The 21,103-nt window shown below is 44.9% G+C and overlaps 1 protein-coding gene across 1 annotated transcript in view; it reads right to left on the bottom strand.

The window, feature by feature from the left end:
* CLSTN2 (calsyntenin 2) overlaps window positions 1-21,103 on the bottom strand; it is a 470,509-nt gene that overhangs the window by 329,456 nt on the left and 119,950 nt on the right. The gene's annotated exons all lie outside the window — the stretch shown is intronic.

Raw genomic sequence — 21,103 nt, 5'->3', positions numbered from 1 at the left:
TGGGTGGGATAACAATGGACTTCCCACTATGCCCACCTGCCCTGGCCACATGGCACTGGGTTTCCTGTGTTGGACAGCCACATGCCATGTCCAGAAAACAAGGGATAAACAAAATGAAAGCAATTCATGCACCTGTGACATAGCTCATTTGGAAAGTGTGTTGCTCTGCCATGTGTACAATACAAGTTCAAACCCAGCCATCACTGTATTGGAGGAAGAGTCAATGATGTTATTGGGTTCACTCTCTCTCGCTCTCTCTCCCCCTCTCTCTGCAAGACAAACTGTGTGTGTGTGTGCGTGTGTGTATTAATGTTTCTCTTGAAGACATCAAGAATGATGGTAAATCACCCAGATGCAAAAATTAAAAGATGTGGTGCTCAGCAGGACACTTTCAGAGCTCATTGTTGCCAATCAGGGAGCAACTCACAGAGGACTTCCAGAACAAAAGGCAAATTTGCCACTTCAATGATTCTTTTTTTTTTTTTTTTGCCTCCAGGCTTATTGCTGAGGCTCTGTGCCTGCAACACGCATCCACTGCTCCTAAAGGCTATTTTTTCCCCTTTTGTTGTCCTCGTTGTTTATCGTCGTTGTTATTATTATTGTTGTTGTTGTTGTTGTTGTTGCTGTCCTTGTTGTTGGATAGGACAGAGAGAAATGGAGAGAGGAGGGGAAGACAGAGAAGGGGAGAGAAAGATCGACACCTGCAGACCTGCTTCACCGCCTGTGAAGCGACCCCCCCTGCAGGTGGGGAGCCGGGGGATCAAACTGGGATCCTTACACCAGTCCTTGTGTTTTGTGCCATGTGCACTTAACCCGTTGCACTACCATCCAACCCCCTCCCACTTCAATGATTCTAAAGGCCTATTGATATACTTGCCACCATCAACGTAGCCCCAGGTTTCTTTAAGCTATAAGCAGGTAAGGTAAGGTTGAGAGCTGAGAGGCAAGCAGAATTGATCAAACATGTAGTCTAGGAAATCTTAGTAATACTCCGACATGCTCTCTTATGCTTGCTCACTCATTAATTTTATTTATGTAGTTGTTGTTTATTTGGGATAAAGACAGAGAGAATCTGGGAAGGGGGTCAGAAGGAGAGAGAAAGACACTTGCAGCACTGCTTCACCACTCATGAAGCTTCCTCCATGCAGGTGGTGACTGAGAGACACTTAATCATGAACAAATAAATGCAAATAAATGATATTTTAGGGTTGGTGAAATAGCTCACTTGGACTGTGCACTGATTTTCCATGCACGAGACCCAGACCCCACTGCTTTAAAGGAAGCTTCAGTGCTGTCATACCCCCTCTCTCTATGTCTATCTAAAACATGAAATAAGGTTAAAAATAAAAATAAAATAGTAAATAATATTCTTTAAAGTGAGTTTGCTGCTAATGAGACCTGCCAGGAGGAGAGACACAATGTTGGAGGGGCCTCAGGAAAATTGCCAGTTTCCATTTTCAAAGAGAGCTTCTTGGCCAGTAGGGAGCGCCGGTGTCAGCTGTTTTCTAATAGCAGTCTCCCATTGTGGCTGCAAAGCCAGGGGTGGGAAACGTTTTCCTGCCAAAAGCCAGGTCCAGATTTATAACATCATTCTTGGGGCAGACAAAATTCAGCATTTATTATTGTTCTGAACAAAGCTTCTAGATTTCTGGAATCTGAGTCCTGCCTGGGGGTTTACCAGGGCCAGACCAGATGACTTCTCCAGCCCAATAGCACCAAGCTCTGTCAGTGTGAACTGAAAGCTACATCAATATTGCACACCAGTCCCGCCGATTAATCAAGGCACTTAGGGGGTTGTATTTTTAAATGAAGATGAGTTGAGTGCCGAACAATTCATCCACCAATGCTATTTCCTTTCTTCCCTATAGAGGCTCCTACACCATTTGAAATAAAAGTTCATTTCCTTCAATACATGGAATTGATGCTAATTAAAATGCTCAGGAGAGTTAAAAGAATCAGGCAGTTCCAGGAAAATAGAAGGTCAATTTAATTTTTTTCCAAAGGGCTGTAGCTTCTCCAGGAAAGTATGAGAAAGGGGAGAGGGCTCTGAAGATACTTGGACACTTGGATCTGCCACTGCCCAGATCCCCAGTTGCAGGTGGGAAGCTTCTCGAACAGTGAAGCAGTGTTACATGTGTCTCTCTCTTTCTCTCTCTCTCTCTCTTTCCTCCTTTCCTATCAATTTTCCTTTGTCTCTATTAAAAAGAGAAGGTAGGAAGGGAGGAGGGTACAGGGGAAAAAAAAAAAACAGCTTCCAGGAGTGATGAAAAAAAAAGAAAATCCCTGAATGACTGGGCTTCACAGCCAAGCTTGAGAAACTGCATTCCTGGTCAGTCAATAAATACTAACTAAGCACATAAAGGCAGGGACTATTGTTCCCATTTGGACTTTAAACCATAACAGAACTGCACAGCTGGGAGGGGAGATAACATCATGATTCTGCAAAAGACTTTCATGCCTGGGGCTGTAAAGTCCCAGGTTCAATCCTCAACACCACCATAAGCCAGAGCTGAACAGTGCTCTGGAAAATAAACAGAGAGAAAGGAAGGAAGGAAGGAAGGAAAGAAGGAAGGGAGGGAGGATGAAAGGGAGGAAGGATGGAAGGGAGGAAAGGAGGAAGGGAGGAAGGGAGGGAGGAGGGAGAAAGACTTTCAGAGGCATGGTAGCAGTTGCCACATGTCAGTCCCCTGATCAGCTAATTAAAGCAACAAAAAAATCACCTGAAAATTCAACAGAATAAAGTAGAAGTTTTTTCAAGAAACTCACTAAGCCACAGGTGAGTACAGACAGGTGTGGTCAGTTGATAGAAAGGGGATGACAGAGAGATTCTCAGGACTTAAGACAGACTTAGAGATAGCCACTACCACTTGGGGAGTTATGCAGCAGAGTATGTTGCCAGTGGCAGGAAAGTGGGCCTGGGTGATTAAGTTGTGAGCTCAGGAGCAAGAGAATGTTGAACTGCCCACAAGGACTCAGTAGTGTTTAAGAGCAAAATTTGCTTGAGGGTTAAAGCTCTGTGGTAAGCTCAGGCTCCCACAGGTAGCGACAGATATAAATCCTGAACAACCTCTAGAGGCATGGCAAGGGATTAGTAGCCACTGCACTTTGCTTATGAGATCAATGAGTCCAACAATAACTGTAAAAAAAAATTATCTGCATTAGGCAAAGGTAGAAACAGGCAGGAGTATGAATCAACCTGCCAATGTCCATGTCTAGTGGAGAAGCAATTACAGAAGCCAGCACTCCCACCTTATGCACCCCATAAAGAATTTTGGTAAAAAAAAAAAGAAGAAAATGGGCAAAATTAGAGATAAATAGATAGTTAAATGATAGATATTTGTAGAAACAATAGTCAACCCATATCTGTGACCTTGGGAGAACCACTGCAGTTTCCAATGGAGGGGAATGGGGGCCCAGAAGTCTGGTAGGTGGAATGGCGCATCAGTAGACAGAGATATTTTTTTCACCCACTGAGTGATTCTGGAGGCAGAACAAAAAAGTGCAACAAGAGGGGCCAGGTGGCAGTGCCCCTAGCTGAGCACACATGTTACAGTGCTCAAAGACCTAGGCTCAAGACTTCAGTCCCCATCTGTAGGGGAAAAAGCTTCACAAGCAGTGAAGCAGTGCTGCAGGCATCTCTCCCTCTTCTTCTCAATCACTCTCTCTCTCTGTATCTATCAAGTAACTAAATAAATATTTATATTTAAAAATGTGTATCATTCCAGAGATGTCCTCACACTTGAATACCATGCTTTGCTTTTTCCATTTCCTTTGATATATGGTGAGAGACAAAGAGAGTAAAGAGAGACAGAGATGAGGTGAGACAGCTGCTGCAACACTCCACTGCTTCCCCCTGCAGATGGAGACCACAAACTTGACCTTGGAGCCTCACTCATAGAAATCCACCCAACCTGTGGATTCTAAGACATATTTTCTGAAACTCAAAATAATCTTCTCAGGTGGCTGTTGTCGTTGTCGTTGGTGTGTGTGTGTGTGTGTGTGTGTGTGTGTGTGTGTGTGTGTGTGTGTATTGCCTGGGTCCCTTTATCCTGCCCCATCACTGTCACTGGAGACAGAACACCTGCATCACAGGGAAGTTCAGATGGAACACCACCAGTAGGGCATCACCCTGTCCTTGTGTGGTAACAGCATTCTCACAATGGCCCTATGAGGTCAAGGTCACTGGCCTAGCAGGAGTGAACATCCAAGTGTCTCAGCCCTCTGACGACGACCAGCCTCTCTGACTCCTGCTTTCTGTAACCCCTGCCCATGTGAGCCTTCTCTGCCTTGGAACCACTGCTTGCTCTAACAGAGAGCCCCCGCTTCCCACCTGTGGTTTACCTTCTGCTTTAAGGCTCACACCCAGCTGCCCACACCTCCCCTAGGAAGCCTTCCTTACTGGCTCAGCGTTGTCCTCCCAGGAGCACCTGATATTGACACAGTGTGTCTCTGGCAGAACTGAGGTTCCTACAGCAGGGGTGTCACGACTTCATCTTACTGTTCCCCCTATCTGCTACTCTGCTGTGGACACCAGCCAAATCCCACAGGTACTGCCTACCTGCTAACAATATCGTTGCTTCTTCTCACGAGTGGGCATAAGAACCAAAGAAGTTCACCAGGATGGAGCAGCCTTGGAAAACAGGGCTTCCTTCTCCTTTAGGGCCTGCTGGCTGAACATGGTCCTCTCTCCATCGAATGGGTACCTCAGAGGAGCTACCCCAATGCCTCTGGAGAATTCAGAGCTGGGGGACAGACAGCAGTGTCCCCTTCAGGGGACATGTAAATACCCAGTCTCTGCTCTCTGAATCTACAAGATGCAACCCTAAACTTGAACCTTGGCCCAGCAGGGAAAGCAGTGGCCAGCCCCCAAACATAAGAAAGGCCAAATTTGATTTCTGCCAAGTCCCTAGAGACAAGTATCAAGTCAGGGGCCAGGTGGTAGTGCACCTGGTTGAGCGCACACATTACAATATGCAAGGACCCAGGTTCAAGCCCCTGATCCACACCTGCAGGGGAAAAGCTTCATTAAGAAGTAAAGCAGGGGGAGTCGGGCGGTAGTGCAGCAGGTTAAACGCATGTGGCGCAAAGCGCAAGGACCCAAGTAAGGATCCTGGTTCAAACCCCCGGCTCCCCACCTGCAGGGGAGTTACTTCACAAGCGGTAAAGCAGGTCTGCAGGTGTCTATCTTTCTCTCCCCGTCTTCCCCTCCTCTCTCGATTTCTCTCTGTCCTATCCAACAATGACATCAATAACAATAAAACAACAAGGGCAACAAAAGGGAATAAATAAATATAAAAAAGAAAAAAAAATTTAAAAGAGTAAAGCAGGGCTATCAGTGCCTTTCTCATTCCCTCTCTATCTCCCCCTCCCCTCTCAATTTCTCTCTGTTCTATAAAATATGAAAATAATAAAATAAAGAAAAAGTAAGTTCTAATTCAGTATTTCATGGACTATAGGTATGCGTGAGGAAAGATGGAGAAAGACTGGGGCTTAGCCAGCTTGTTTGAGGTCTACCATGCGTGAGTCACCTCTAGAAGGACTATAGACAGCTAGGAACCTGGGATCAGGACCAAAGAGACTGAGGTGACAGGTGGGCTGGGCCAGCACCAGGAGCTCCGGCATGTGACCTTTGTCTCTGAGGCTCTGCTCCACACTCTAAAGGTTCCTTCAGAGGGACCAGGGAGAGAACTAGGGTTGTCATGTTTTGTGACCACATCTACTACAGCCAGTCAAACCATGGCAGTATTGAAGAGCCCCCCCCCCCCAGAACCTCAGAGATGTGGGGTAGAAGCATCCACCCCTCCCAAGGACAGGGCGGGGTGAGGGGCAGTAGGAAGAGAATGAGAGGTCATTGCAGTGGAGAGCTGTTTCCCTCTGCTTCCTTGAAGTTATGTGTCTGTGAGAGTCAGCTGACATGACCTTGAATGAGAATGTGGAGCTGGTGGGTATAGAGTGGGGGCACGGTGAAGGATTGGGGCTCAGTAGTCTGCCAAATGAAAAAGGATAAGACTTTCAGAAAGTGTCTTCCCCAAACAGGCTATGTAGAGTCTAGATGTCATATAAAAGTCACCCTTAGCACTGTGCTTGCCCCAGAATAAAGGGGACCCTGGATTATAAAGCACATCAGTAGCAGAATGGCTGGCTGTTCTCCCAGCACAGCCTCTTCTCAGATAATGGACATCTGTGGCATCTTCCCCTGCTAATGGAAAATGTTGCCTGAGGGGCAGAGCTTTCTCTTCTATGATAAAAGAGTTCTTGGTCTTATTCTTCTCAAGCCACTGAGTTTACATCCAGTTTTCTTGGAAGGAAACGATCACTGGAGCAGGAAAGAATGCAGTGTCCAAGACAAGACAGCACTGAATGAAGGGCTGACTCGACACCAAGGTCCCCTCCCCGACGTCTTCCATCCAGCTCCAGGCACCAGGCTCCTTAAAACCCACACTCCTTCATCTAAAACATGACACCCACAGTCTGGGTGGTAGCGTACCTGGTTGAGTGCACACTTGACAGTGAGTACGGACCAGGGTTCAAGCCCTCAGACCCCACTTTACAAGCTTCCTAAGTGGTGTAGTGTTGCAGGTGTTCCTTTTGCTCTATCTCCCCTTCCCTCTCAACTTTTTTTTTTAATTTTATCTTTAGTTACTTATTGGAAAGACATAGCCAGAAATTGAGAGGGGAAGGAGGAAGAAAGAGAAGGAGAGAAAAAGAGAGACACCTGCAGCAGCACTGTGTTTCAACATTTGCAAAGCTTTCTCCCTGCAGGTGGAGAGCAGGGGCTGGAATCCAGGTCCCTGCACATTGTAATACGTACGCTGAACCGGGTGCACCACCACCCAGGCCCCTCCCCTCAACTTCTTGATGTCTCTATACAAAATACATTGAAATATTAAAAAAAAAAAAAAAGTGGCAAGGTCTGAGTCTTGTTCCATAGGACAGCTGTCCTTAAGGTTTGTACTCTCACCACCCAACCCTGTGAAGTTTCCCAAGTTCCAGATGCTTCCGTATTCTCTCACCACATACTGTCGCCTTATTGTAGTATATATTTTATTTATTTAATGAGATTGATACAGGAAGAGAGAGAAGTGGAGCAAAGTACCATAAGGTGGAGCTGGAGATCAAAGAGCCTCAGTCATGAACGTTTTTTTTGCAGAACTACTATGCTATCTTTCCAGTTCCATGCTACCTGCTTTAACTACTTGCCATTCACTCACGACTACCCTCTTCTGAGAAGCCCTCACTAGGTGAGCCAACTCCTTTGGGGACTCCACAGAACCCTCAGGTCATTGCAATCAAGCCTCAGCTTCCTGGACTAATATATTTCCATCACTTTTTTTTTCTGACTTTGAAAGTATATTTCTCTAAAGCAGGGGTCTATTTATCTTTTTTGCCAATAACACAACCCTCCTAGCTCAGCTATGACTGGATGAATGAAGCTCTGAATTAGGGGTGGGAGGTGGAGGGAGATGAACTAATTTTAAAAGAACGATGCTGGAAGGTGGAAGCATTTACACTTTCAATACAGGGCATTGAGTGGCAGCAGGGGACATTCTTGGATTTGCTTTGGATCTTAAAAATACAAATCCACAGGAAGGCAAAGCAACTTACCTGGAGAGTGCACCTGCTTCTCTGCCATGCATGTGACCCACGGTCATGCCTGGTGTCCACTGCATTGGGTGAACCTTTGAAGCTATGGTTGGTATCTCCTTCCCTCTCCCTCTACTTTTCCCTCTCTCCCTTTCTCCCTCTCTCTCTCTCTCTTCCTCTCCCCTTCTCCTATCAGAAAAACTCAGTCTAAACAGTGAAGACCAGACAAATGACCAATAACACTGACAAGAAGCATGGCTGCAACTGGTATTTGGAAACTAATGAGGGGAGCCAGGCAGTGGCTCACCCAGTTGAGCACACATGCTACCACGTGCTAGGACTTCAAGCCTCCAGTCCCCACTCACAGGGAGGAAGCTTCACAAGTGGTAAAGCAGTGCAGCAGGTGTCTATCTCCCTTCTCCACTCTCAATTCCTGTCTTATCAATATAGATAGATAGATAGATAGATAGATAGATAATTAGATAGATAGATTTGGATTACTTGTCTGATCCTTAGCCACACCCCTGTCATAACTGTTCTAAATCAGTCACCTGTACCCTGACCTACTAGGTAACTTAACTCATTTCAGGGGACTCTGCATCCTTCTGTCTGCTACACTCAACAAAAGCAGAAATAGCACATCACCACCCCTGGCCACCAGGTCCTGGAGGCTGTTGGTTTCTGACACAGAGCATCACTGCAGCTTCCAAATCTACTCACAAATGAGCCTCTCTGCAAAACCAAAACAACCCACCATTCACATGGAGCTACTAGGTAACTTAACTCATTTCAGGGGACTCTGCATCCTTCTGTCTGCTACACTCAACAAAAGCAGAAATAGCACATCACCACCCCTGGCCACCAGGTCCTGGAGGATGTTGGTTTCTGACACAGAGCATCACTGCAGCTTCCAAATCTACTCACAAATGAGCCTCTCTGCAAAACCAAAACAACCCACCATTCACATGGAGCCGCAGCCCAGCTTCAAATTCAACCTTTGCCACATGCCAGCAGGGAAATGCCAGGCAGAAGTTCCAGGGCTCTAAACCTCAATGCTTTCTCTTTGAAAATGGAAAAGATTGAAGGGCTGGCCTGCTGGCAAGAGTGAATGAGACAGTGAGTGGAGTGAAAAGTTCTTAGATTCAATTGTGTGCAGATCACAGTGACATGTGTCCTGCCGCATGGATCTGAGGGAGACAGCTGTGGAATAACAGAATGAGAGCAGCGCCTGCAGCGAGGCAATGACAAAAGCCCTAATTTCCAAGAAATGAGAAAGTGCATCCAAAAAATATATGGCATATGACACAGTGTGACCGCCAGGGAAATAGTAGAAAAGTCTGTGCATGCATGTGAGCGCATGCACACGCACACCTGAGGCAAAATGCACAATGTGCATGGCTCCTGGGTCAACATGTTTTTTCATTCAGAGAGAGACACAAAGAGAGAGAAAGAGGGAGTGCCACCACAACACTTAAGTTCCCCAGTGCTGATACTAATGAGTTCTGTCAAGGTTGACCCTGGGCTGAATACAAGGCACATGCCCTCTCTAGTCTAAAAGCATTTTTTAATTTCTTTTCCTTTTAAATCCGTCTTTTTTTTTTTTTTTAAGATAGTGAGAGGCAGAGCGAATGAGCAAGAGACCACAGTACAGATGCTTCTTTCAATAAAGAGGGGGCCAGGCTCAAACCTGGATCTCACACATGACAAAGCAGTGCACTATCCAAGTGAGCTATTTCACCCATGCACCTAAGTGCACCTCAAGGAGGTGAGTTATAAAGTCCTTCAAATGGAAACCAGTAACCCAGCGGCCCCTCAAGATGCGTATACTAATGTCAAACATACCAGGTCAGGCTTAACTCCATGGATTAGTGGTCAGAGGTATATTGTAGTAGAAAACCCTAGCAAAAGTGTTAGGTGGAGGTTAAACTGATAAAGTACACACATTAGTATATGTGAGGACCTGGGTTCAAGCCTCTCTCTCTCTCTCTCTCTCTCTCTCTCTCCATATATATCAAACTCTCTATGAAAGACAGCTGCCATGAACATGAAGCCCCAGTTGATAAGCCTGGAGGCACAAAAAAGAAGTGTATCTCCAGAGCCTGTGCCCCATGCACTCAACTCTACCATTCCCACTGCAAACATTTCTAATTGTTGTGATCCCAACAGGAGTTTGGGACTATTAGCATATGAATGACATCAGGACACACAGAGACAGGAAGGTATAAAGCATGGGACTTTGAGCAGGTCACTCACTCTTTTGGAGCTGCTGCTTCTCCTGGTCAGAAGCATCTCAGAGGAGGTACCCACCATGGCTACTTCTCCAGGGAACCGAACACGTGTGACTCTGCTAGCTGGTAAACCTTTAGACCCTTCTACAGCCATAAGCAACCTTTACCAGAGCTGATAATTGTTTATCTTATGGGACTAAACTTTTGATAACTATACTCAGACTTTATGGATCTAGCATACTCTCAACCCTTAATGATAATTGCTTATTTTGCCTTTTACTTGTTTCACCCTAATAAACCTTGTATTCTTTAAACCAGTTCCCATCTCCCCCGCGGTGAATCCTTTCACACACCACAGCAGCCCCACAACCCCCTTTTTAAGTTAAATAACAACACCTAATCAATCCTATCATTCATTCACCATCACACCACAGAAATACAGGCTGAACTCTCTTCTGAAGACACTATCGCAGAGGGACCACATCTGATCTGGTGGCATTGTCACATCAGAAGCATCTTTTTTTTTTTTTTTTTTACTGTTGCTAATACTAGTATGTGTTCAAATGTCCACAAGACAGTTGGCAAAGTTCACCAAAGCACCAGAGCTTCTCTCAGGACTGCTCATCTCTGGCTTATGATGGTTCTGGGGCTTGAACCTGGGACCTTAGTACCTCAGACATTAAAGTCTTTTGCAGAACCATCATTCTCTTTCACCTGCTTCACCATAGCATTCTTTTTCAAAATATTTTTATTTTTTATTTATTATTGGCTAGGGACAGAGAAAAGTTGAGATGAGGGGGGAGATAACAATAGAGAGAGACAGAGAGATACCTGCAACCCTGCTTCACCACTTGTGAAGAAACCCCTGCAGGCAGGGGTCCAGGGGCTTGAACCAGGATCCTTATGCTGGTCCTTGTGCTTCACACCACATGTGCTTAACCCTCTGCACTACCACCCAGGCCCCATGAATCATAATCTTAAGGTGACAGAACTACATACTTCTCACCATTGTTTTTAAGCCCATCCACAAAGATCTCTGGAAGTTAATCCCAATGATCTTTATCATTCCTGCTTTTGTGCAGCATTATTAATCAAGGCCTTGTGCAAAGTCTAAAACACAGTACATCTAAACATGGAACTTTGTCTCTCTCAAAGATCACAACTCATGCCCTCCTCTGAGATCTCAAATCCTAGGGAGCCTGCAGGGCTCAAGACATACATCTCTAGACTTATTTTCATGACCCGGTTCACACAAGGACTTGTGTGAGATCCTGGAGGCAGCAGTGAAGGTGTACAAGAAGTAGAGACTTTGTCAGGATGCTGACAATCAGGAGTCTCAAAGTGACACAGGGGACATTCCTGATAGGTCTCAGCACCTCACCATTGACCATTAGTCCTGTTGGCCCTCTGGACAGACTAAATTGCCCTATGAGGATGGAGATTCTCGAGAAAGATCTCTACTGTACTGGTCCCTCCTCTCCAAAGAAAGGTGGTTCTGAAAAGTTAGGACTAGGAGTAGAAGACTTGAAGCAGCCATCTGCTTACGTCACAGCTCCACCTTACACCCAGCATGGAAAAGAAGCAGATCTGATGCTAATCTAGAATCATAACCCTGGGAACAGTGAGGTGTTCCAGCTGCTCGCAGGAAAAGGCTCCTTGTGCTTCTTTCAACATAAGACAACAGCAACGATATCCATCTGTTTGTTGATTTCAAAGGCAGGAAATGAAGTATCCACATAGGCCCCTGGATGAATAATGTATCACATTTACAAACAAAATCAACGCTCAATTAGCTATGCTGGTAGAAGGAGTCTGTAAGATGCCCAAATTCACAATCCTAGAAAAAAAAATGTATTTTTTTCTGGAAAGGTTGAACACATAAATGATGGGGAGATTTAGCCACACACACACTGGAAGCAAACTCATGGAGAGTATACATTGCATATAGGTCAAACTTATGCTTACATAGACACACTTACATATAAGTACATACTCGTGTGTGTGTGAATGTACACATATGTAAACACACACACACACATTGGTTGAGTCCCAATTCAAAGATCAACTGGAATTTGTGAGGAGACCACCAGGATCCCTGTCACTGGAACAAGTATTGAATGGGAGGCCTGCCTGTACCTTAGTTCCTAGATAAAGTAATTCTGGAACTTGCCAGAATTCAGCATCAGATTGCATTGCACACCAATGCACCAGCACTAGTAGTATATCAGAGAAACCTCACAAAGTGTCTTCTTGAGCCTGTGAACCAGAACAGAGCATTCCATTGCAGTCATCTATGGGCTTGGCTTTCAGCAGACTTGGCAGACTGTTAGCTACTGTGGAAATTGGATTTCATCAGGCAGCTGGTATACCTTTGAATGCATCTTCATCCACACACAACCCTGGTCCTCACCTTAGCAAAATCCTGTAGATATCACACAACTTTCCAGAACTCACAGAGATGACTCAGGGATTCACTGGAAAGAAACCATCAACCCATTCCTTACCAAGTATTCAGGACAATTCCATGAACTGGTAAGAAAGGAAACAGGGCCGACAGTGGGCCCTTTCCCCACAATTTCTCTAACAGGATTGAATCCTCAACCCAGTCTTATCTACAGAACTCTCTTTTTTTGGGTCCCCAGCACAAAATGGTGACAACTTGCGACAGTGCTACTACCTTTCCGTTCAGTAGATGAGGAAATTAAATGCATCTGCTTTGACATTAGAAGCAAAGAGCTCATTAATCTTTGATTTGCCACTCCTCGAAGTTCCTAGAAAATGTCACACAATGTCTACCTTCCTAAATCAAGAGAACCTGATAGTTTTCTTTGTCAAGAGCCTTCTAAAAGCAAGAGAGAAGCTCTCTGCCAGCATCTGATTTACTTGCCACATTAAAACCACCTACTTTGATACTCAGTGGAAGTGAAAAATTATAGTTTACCAATTTCAAAAAAGAGAAATAAGGAAAAAATGCTCAGAAAAGATCACTTATCTTAGGAAGTATGGATGCCAATACCTGTACTCCTATTTGTTATCCACTGTGTCCTGCCTGCAGGTGCCTCTCGGGCACCATTACTCAGTAGCAGTACTGTGCTGAAGGAGGACTCTCCAGTACAGCGGCGGTAAAAGTCAATAGAAGGGAAATTCTACGCTGAAAATGCGTACTCATTCAGCACGAGAAACTGGGTTTCTCATTTAGAAGCACAAAGAAGATATTCAGGGCTGCAGGGGAGAAAGAAGAATGGGCAAAGTCGAGTCTTGGATTGCAGAGGGAAATAAAGGGGCAGAGTAAACATCTGAACACTTCTGGACAACTAGAGTTGCTATTTGGCAAGGTCCAGCATTTTTGAAATACTAATTGATCCATCTAACCACCAAACAATACATTCTTCCATTCATTCATTTCCTCCAGTCATTTATCTGATACAAAGCCATCAAATGGCACCACAGACTTGCCACTGTACCATATGATGGCAACCAAGTTACAACACCCTTACCTGACAGAGTGTAAAAGTCTTGCAAAAGAGGCACACACTATACAAGTCATTGGATAAGCAGGTGAGTAAAACTATAATAAGTGCTATGACAACAAAGTTCAAGAATCCATGACAGCTTTTACAAATGACCTTCATATACTGGCCAGCCATCAGGAAGTAATATTTCAGCTAAAATTTATTAAAGTTTGGTAGTCCAACTAAGGGTAAATACTGAGCCAGGTAGTCAGTATGTGCAGTATGTTTGTGCAAAGATCTTCTGTAGAAATGAGCTATGTTGTCCATAGCTGTACCATTTGGAAAGCACAGGCTTTGTCTGCATTGCTTGAGGTGTCCAGCCCTGTGCTTACTAGTGAGATAAATATGAAGAATAGGAGGTCAGGCAGTAGCACGGCTACTAATGTGTGTTAAGTGCACATTGTGCAAAGCACAAGGATCCTAGTTCAAGCCCCCGGTTCCCCACCTACAGAGGGGTCGCTTCACAAGCCGTGGAGCAGGTCTGCAGGCATCTATCTTTCTCTCCCCCTCTTTGTCTTCCCCTCCTCTCTCGATTTTTCTTTGTCTGGTCCATCAATAATGACAGCAATAACAACAACAATAAACAACAAGGGCAACCAAAGGGGAAATAAGGCCTCCAGGAGCAGTTAATTTGTAGTGCAGGCACTGAGCCCCAGCAATAAGCCTGGAGTCAAAAAAATATATGAAGAATAAATAAAAGACACATGCTGAATATGGGTTTACGGCATCTAGGGAGGTAGGAACCATGTGCAGTACTCTCTCCCCATTCCTATCACTTAACACTGCCTCTAGCAAAGGTTAAGTTCCACAATAAGGAAGAACCAGGAAACTATGGAAGATTATGGAATGGTTCATGGACTGAGAGAAAATATTTGAAGTGTCACAAATAAGCAGCACGGGCAATGCAGAAATGTGATGGTGGAAAGAGGGAGACTTGCGAAGGACACATAGATATGGGGTGAAATAGGAGCAAGGAGGTCACCCACCCATTTACAGTGATGCAAACACAAGTATTAGACTGATCATGGGAAAGGACCCAAGCTGGAGGTCAGAATGCTTTTCAGACACCTGTCAAAGGGAGGTGAGAAATTGAACCTGATTGTCAACAATAGTACGTACCCATAAGTACGTACTAAGTCCCCCAATAAAATAATCTGGGAGGAAAAAAAATTATTAGGTTGCATGGAGGTGCTTAAAGAAGTAAACAAAGTTACAGAGTATCTTAAAAAGCAGGCTAAACTCATTCTCATGCCAGAGATGCACAGAAATGGAAGGATCTATTCCCATTCCAATGATATAAGCCAACGATGCATTCCCATACTCCTCTGCCAGCCACTTATAAGCCAAGTCTGGAAGGATGTTCCCTTCCACATCACAGTCTCCCAGTAGACAAATTGCAATGCAGGAAACAATGCAGGTTCCCAGTATCTCCCCCATTTGAACCCTCAGGGTACAACACACAACACTTTGAGAAAAAGCAAACAAAATCCAGGTACAGAATGGAAACTTAATTCCTCAAGTAACTTCCAGAGTCAGATCACACTCAGAAGGAACAGAAATGCATTCTTCTGCTATCCTCCAGCACAGAACAATACTATCTGGGCACTCTGCTGTCGCTCAAGATATATATTTTTTCATTGCATCACTCCTAATAGGCTTGTCCTCAAACAGGACAGACCCCTCCTCACACTGGTTCCAGTCAGGTGAACGAAGATAGCTGGTCAAATAAAGAGAGTTGGCTAATGTCAAGAGGCAGCTGTAGCTGAAATTTATATAAAATAATAAATAAACTAATTCAGAGGAGCTTAGTGGCATGCTGAAATTGCAGTGTGTGATAAATAATGTAACTCTGGAGCCCTCACAGATATCCAGAGTAGGATGAAGGCTAACCCTAGTAGATGAGAATGAGCAAAACTCAGCTCTTTCCCCTCGACAGATTCGGAAAGGTCTAGAAGCATCTCTAACAGTAGCAGAGGCTTGACAGTGGGCACAGAATAGATGAGAGAGGAGGGGAGAGGTGAAGGAGATGTAGAGAACAGGGGGAAGGGAAGGCTGAGGAATTTGCCAGGGTGACCTCCCAGTGTTCAGGGGCTGCAGACACCGGGCGATTTCCTCTCCGACTCCTTACTAAATAAAATGAATGTCTCTGCCTCACGTCACTGTTTGCATTTCTCCATCTGATTCATGAGGAAAGCATTGGCAGGTAATCTTTATCTGTTTCGAGTGTTTAACTTTTCACGCAGAATACTAATAACAAACACGCAAAAGGAGAAATGCTAGCCTTGGTGCTAAGAAATTAATCTTTCCACACAAAAGGAGCAAAAGCAACTTCCCAGTGCTCTCAATACTTTCTCATTCACTCTCTTGCCTTCAATCTTCATTCCTAACATCCTAACAGTGTCTTAACATCCTTGAGGGATATTAAGGAGAGAAAATACCCAAATTGATAAATGCCGCCGTTATCGTACACAGTCTTCTTGCTGAGAGCCACCGCTATCTCACACATCTTCACCTTTTGCTCTATTTTATCATGAACAGAAATATCTTCCTCTCTTTCTAGGGTCCATTTTCCACAAACAAAGAGTGTGTTCGTGACAGCACTAGAATTATGGTGCAAGCTATGGAGGCCAGAATGCAGGAGGTGAGAAAGTCATCACCTCTTTCTTAGCAGCTCATCTCCAAGCAGCATTCTCACTGTGCGGGATCACATATGTACTTCAGCAAATCCACATGGTACCAGTCTCCAGTGTCCAACGAGGAGAAAGGGATTCAAAAGAATCAGGTACCCCATTGATGATAAATGGCAGCATGGACTCATCCCCCCATCACTACTACACTATTACACCATTACACTGCTCCTTGTAGCACACAGTGTGGGCCTTTTTCTCATGGGAAACTTGAAACCCTGAGTGTTGTCTCACCCTTGTGGGCTTACATTGCTCCAGCCCCTGGGAGAACACAGATCTGGGTTTATATGGAGTGGGAGCTTCATTCTAGTGGAGCGACCAAACTAAGATTACAATAGAGCTGTGAAAGTCTGTGCAGCCATCAGCACCTTGGACAGAGATGGAACCAACCAGAAGGAGGTGGGATGGGCAAAAGGGGCTGGAATGCCAGAGCAATTGTGAGCTGGGATGGCATTCATCTTGATGAAAAAGAAAGAAAAAGGAAGGAAGGAAGGAAGGAAGGAAGGAAGGAAGGAAGGAAGGAAGGAAGGAAGGAAAGAAGAAAGGAAGGAAGGAAGGAAAGAAAAAAAGGAAGAAAGAGAGAGAAAAGAACCATGGGAAAGAAGCTTCAATTAGGGCAAATGAGTCCGCTGTAAAGATCCCAATTAAAGGAAGGAGAAAGTCTAGAGGAAGAGGATCTGCTGAGCCAGGGAGGGTGAGAAGGTTCTGGAAAGGATCCCCAAGTTTCTTACCCTCTTCCCACCATGACACAGCAGGAAGACATGAGACCAGGGTGTGAGTATTTGAATGCTAAGCAGGTGGTGGCAGAAGGATTGAGGCCCCTTCCTTATGGGTGACAGCCATCGGAAAGTGAACTGGTCACTCTTGGCATAGCAAAGACAGAGTGGAACAGCCTAGCACAGAACAAAGGAAGCATCTAGGGTTGTCTGGGAACTTGTAGGGGAAGAACAGCCCTCAGTGGAGGTAGCCAGGAGCAGGAACCAGCTATCATGGTGCTAAGAACATTTCAGGGCTCACAGCAAGACTCATAAGGGCATCAGGTGAAGCTGATTAGGATTGTGATACGACTTATTTGCTTTACAGAACTATTGTCTAGAACCTTTCTTTTCAGCAAAAGAACATGGGCTTGCCTACTCCACTTAGGGAGCTGGACCTTGCAAGTTCAGAGGTGCAATCCCAGCAAGCATGCTGGAAAGCCGGGAGAGAGGGGAGGCGGAACTGGCATCTCTGGAGTATGAGCTGGGGTGCAGGATGTGGAAAAAGTCTGGCAAAGAGTCCTGCCTAAGTGGTATGGACCAAGCAGCCAATGTCTAGCAGTGAAACAGTTACAACAGCAAGAACTCTTTCCTTCTGCACTGCAAAAAGAATTTTCGGTACAATATCCCAAAGGAGGGGAAATGATAAGGGAAGATGGCTACAGGACTTTGAATCCCAGTTCCACCAAAATCCAGAAAGTTTGTGTCCAGTAACCTTTGTATTTATATTTTCACTAAGAGGGAATAGAATCTGAAGAACACCTAAAGGAAGTCAGGCACCATTTTTCTTATCTAAGAGGGGAAAGGAGAAAGAAAGGACACCCGGACATTGTAAACAGCGTAAATGCAGCTTAGAAAGGAAGTGAAAGGTAAGGCCACAGAAGTTAATAAAACTGGAAGTGTATATATTTGGTCAACCCATAATCTATGACCTTGGAAGGACTATGGTGTTTACCACTAACAGAGGATAGGGCCCAGAATTTAGGGTGGGAGTAGTGTGGAATTATACCCCTGTTATCTTATAATCTTGTAGACCACTACTGAATGATTAATAAAAATAAATAAAAGGCCAAGTGAGGCTGTGTTTGGGGCTGTGAGCTCCCAGATGCAGAAACCATGGCCCTCATTTCCACAGTGCTGTTCCTCTTCAAGGTGTCCTTGGTCAGGCAGGGGAAGAGCCATAAAATCACTGAGAACTGCTCACCCCATGCGAGCAAAGCGCCCCATCAATCACAATGTGGCACTGGCTGCTGTGGTGGCTAGGCAGCACTGCAAGGCCCAGGGGGCCCAGGGACAGGTCAGGGGAGCCTGGGGAGGAGTCTCGCAGACTGGGGAAGGTAGGGCTGGAAAGCAGGGTGGGTGTCCACACAGCCTAGCTCTACCAGAGCTGCTTGCTCTGCTTCCTCCACCCAGGCAGCCCCAGTCACCCCCCAGAAAGCCTAGCACCAGCCTGGCACTCAGTGCTCAGTGAGTGGGTGAATGAGCCCACTACATGCCAGTGTGAGAAATGTAATGAAGCACAAGCAAACCGGGTTTAAAGGGGCTTCTATTATAGGGAGCTAGGCAGACAGAAAAATAAAAATAAAAAGATGTGGAGTCAGGTGGTAGCGCAGCCGGTTGGGCGCAGGTGGCACAAAGTGCAAGGACATTCCTTAGGGATCCCGATTCAAGCCCCTGGCTCCCCACCTGCAGGGGAGTCGCTTCACAGGCAGTGAAGCAGGCCTTCAGGTGTCTGTCTTTCTCTCCTCCTCTCTGTCTTCCCCTCCTCTCTCCATTTCTCTCTGTCCTATCCAACAACGACGACATCAATAACTACAACAATAAAACAACAAGGGCAACAAAAGGAAATAAATAAATATTAAAATAATAACAATAAAATAAAAAGCTGGTGTCAGTTAGAAGTGTTAGAAGCAGAAGGTCAGATAGGCCAGCTCATTTGGGCCAGTATCTGTTTTGCCAGGTCCCTTTAACCCACTACAACCCTAGTTTGAGCCCCAGAAACATCACTTGGGAATACAAAGCACTTGGGGGGGGGGACTTTATTGGTATGGTGGTATCTCTTCCTCTCCCTGTCCCTTCCCGCTCTCCCATTCTGAAAAATAAGAGTAGTGAAGCTCAAGTGATCATAGAATTAACTCAAGTGTAAGGGACTATCTTGAAGTTATGTTCATGACAAATGTTAGCCCCAGGCGGGTAACACTTGACTAATCCATCTCTTGTGCTATATCTAGGGACAAGACAATAGGGAAACCCTTCCCATATGGGTGAAGCTGATAAGAACTGGATTTGCTTATAGTGGAACACTCTTGGATATATAGTTGGGGAGACAGCATAGTGGTTCTGCAAAAGACTCTTGTGCCTGAGTTTTGTGTCCCAGGACCAATCCCCAGCAGTGCACTGTTTGAAATATAATAGAGGGCTGGATGTGGCTCACCTGGTTAACAAGTCACCATGCTCAAGTGCCTGGGTTCAAGCCCCCAGCACCCATCTCCAAGGGGAAAGCTTTATGAGCAGTGATGCAGTGATGCAGGTGTCTATCTTCCCATTCCTTCTCAATTTCTCTCTGTCTCTATACAATAAATAAATAAATAAATAAATAAATAAATAAATAAAATACAACTGAGTCCCAAGGAAGAGTCCTGTATGAACCCCACAGAAACAGCAAGTTCAATGGCAAGAAAGACTAAAACAAAAATGAACCAGTGGCAATACATTAAATTGAAATGCTTCTGCACAGCAAAATAAATCACCTCCCAAACAAAGAGACTCCTCACAGAATGGGAGGCTATCTTTACATGCCATACATCAGACAAAAAGCTAATAACCAAAATATATAAAGAGCTCACCAAACTCAGCAACAGAAAAACAAGTGATTCCATTTAAAAGTGGGGAGAGGCTCTGAACAGAATATTCACCAAAGAAGAGATCCAGAGGACCAACAAACAAGAAAAATGCTCCAAGTCATTGACTGTCAGAGAAATATAAATTAGGGCAACAATGAGATACAGGAGTTAAGTGGTAACTTAACTCCTATGAGAACGTTATATGCCAGAAATGATAGTAACAACAAATGCTGGGGAGGTTGTGGGGTAAAGGAACATGCCTGCACTGCTGGTGGAAATTTCAATTGGTCCAACCTCTGTGGAAAGCAGTTTGGGGAACTTGCACAAGGCTAGAAATGGACCTACCCTATGACTCTGCAATTCCTCTGCTGGGGGTATTTCCTAAGGAACCAAACTAACTCATCCAAAAAGATGTATGTATACCTATCTATTCATAGCAGCACAATTTGTAATAGCCAAAACCTGGAAGCAACATAGGTGTCCAACAAGAGGTGAGTGGCTGAGCAAGTTGTGGTCTATGTACACAATGGAATACTACTCAGCTATTAAGAATAATGAATTTACCTTCTCCACCTCACCTTGGATGGAACTTGAAGGGAATCATGTAAATGAGATAAACCAGAAAGAGAAACGCAACGAGTACCACCTCAGCATGCTTCACTTCAGACTGTGACCAGAGACATCAGGCATGGAATGCCAACCCTTCACCCTCATTACTCGGGTGAGACCTTTCCTTTCATGGTATTCTCTAATTCCATTCCAGAAGATTCACTGCCTAACAAAGTCCCAAAACCTAGATATAGACCAGGTCCCGTAAGATATGGCATATGTTCGCATGTATCCATAAATTAAGACAAAATATATACCTGAAAGCAAAAATACACAATGGTCTGTAGTGAGTCAGTAAAAAGTTCATAATGAAATAGTGTCCACTTCGACTTAGCTACCCTCCTCACCTACTTTCTATTACAGTTCTCTCACTCACTCCAAAGCTAACCTTAGCAAAGCAAGGACTGCAAAAGCTGAATAAGGGCAAGAGACCGGCATACTTCACTATCAGGCCATTCCATCAGCTGGGGCCCTAATCGGGGAGTCTTGAGATTCCCAAACAGGCATGATGGCCCTAGACCTTGAATAAATACCTCTCTCCATTGTTACTGGTCATTTCTATTAGGAACAACACATTAGACCCCGTTGTGGGCCCCCATAGGACCTTGCCCTCAACTTGGATCAACAATGGTAGAGAATGTTCCCCATCCTCCAAAGGGAGGATGGACAACATACTCTATGCTACACCTGAAGAAGATGGGTCCTGATATTGGGGCAGCATGGAATGTTCCTACTCATGACCACAGAGTGTGAGCTCAGATCTAGAGGGATGCAGAGGTCACAGAGGCTCCTAAGCTAATTATAGGCCCCAGATTATATCAAATCGATGGGGTTTACAGTCAACAATATTTATACCTCTTTCCCATATTTGGGAGCTACTCTCGT

The sequence above is a fragment of the Erinaceus europaeus genome, chromosome 1 (genome assembly GCF_950295315.1).
Source record: "Erinaceus europaeus chromosome 1, mEriEur2.1, whole genome shotgun sequence".
NCBI lineage: Eukaryota > Metazoa > Chordata > Mammalia > Eulipotyphla > Erinaceidae > Erinaceus > Erinaceus europaeus.
Note: the sequence above shows the minus strand (reverse complement) of the source record. Positions and strands in the feature narration are given on the sequence as shown.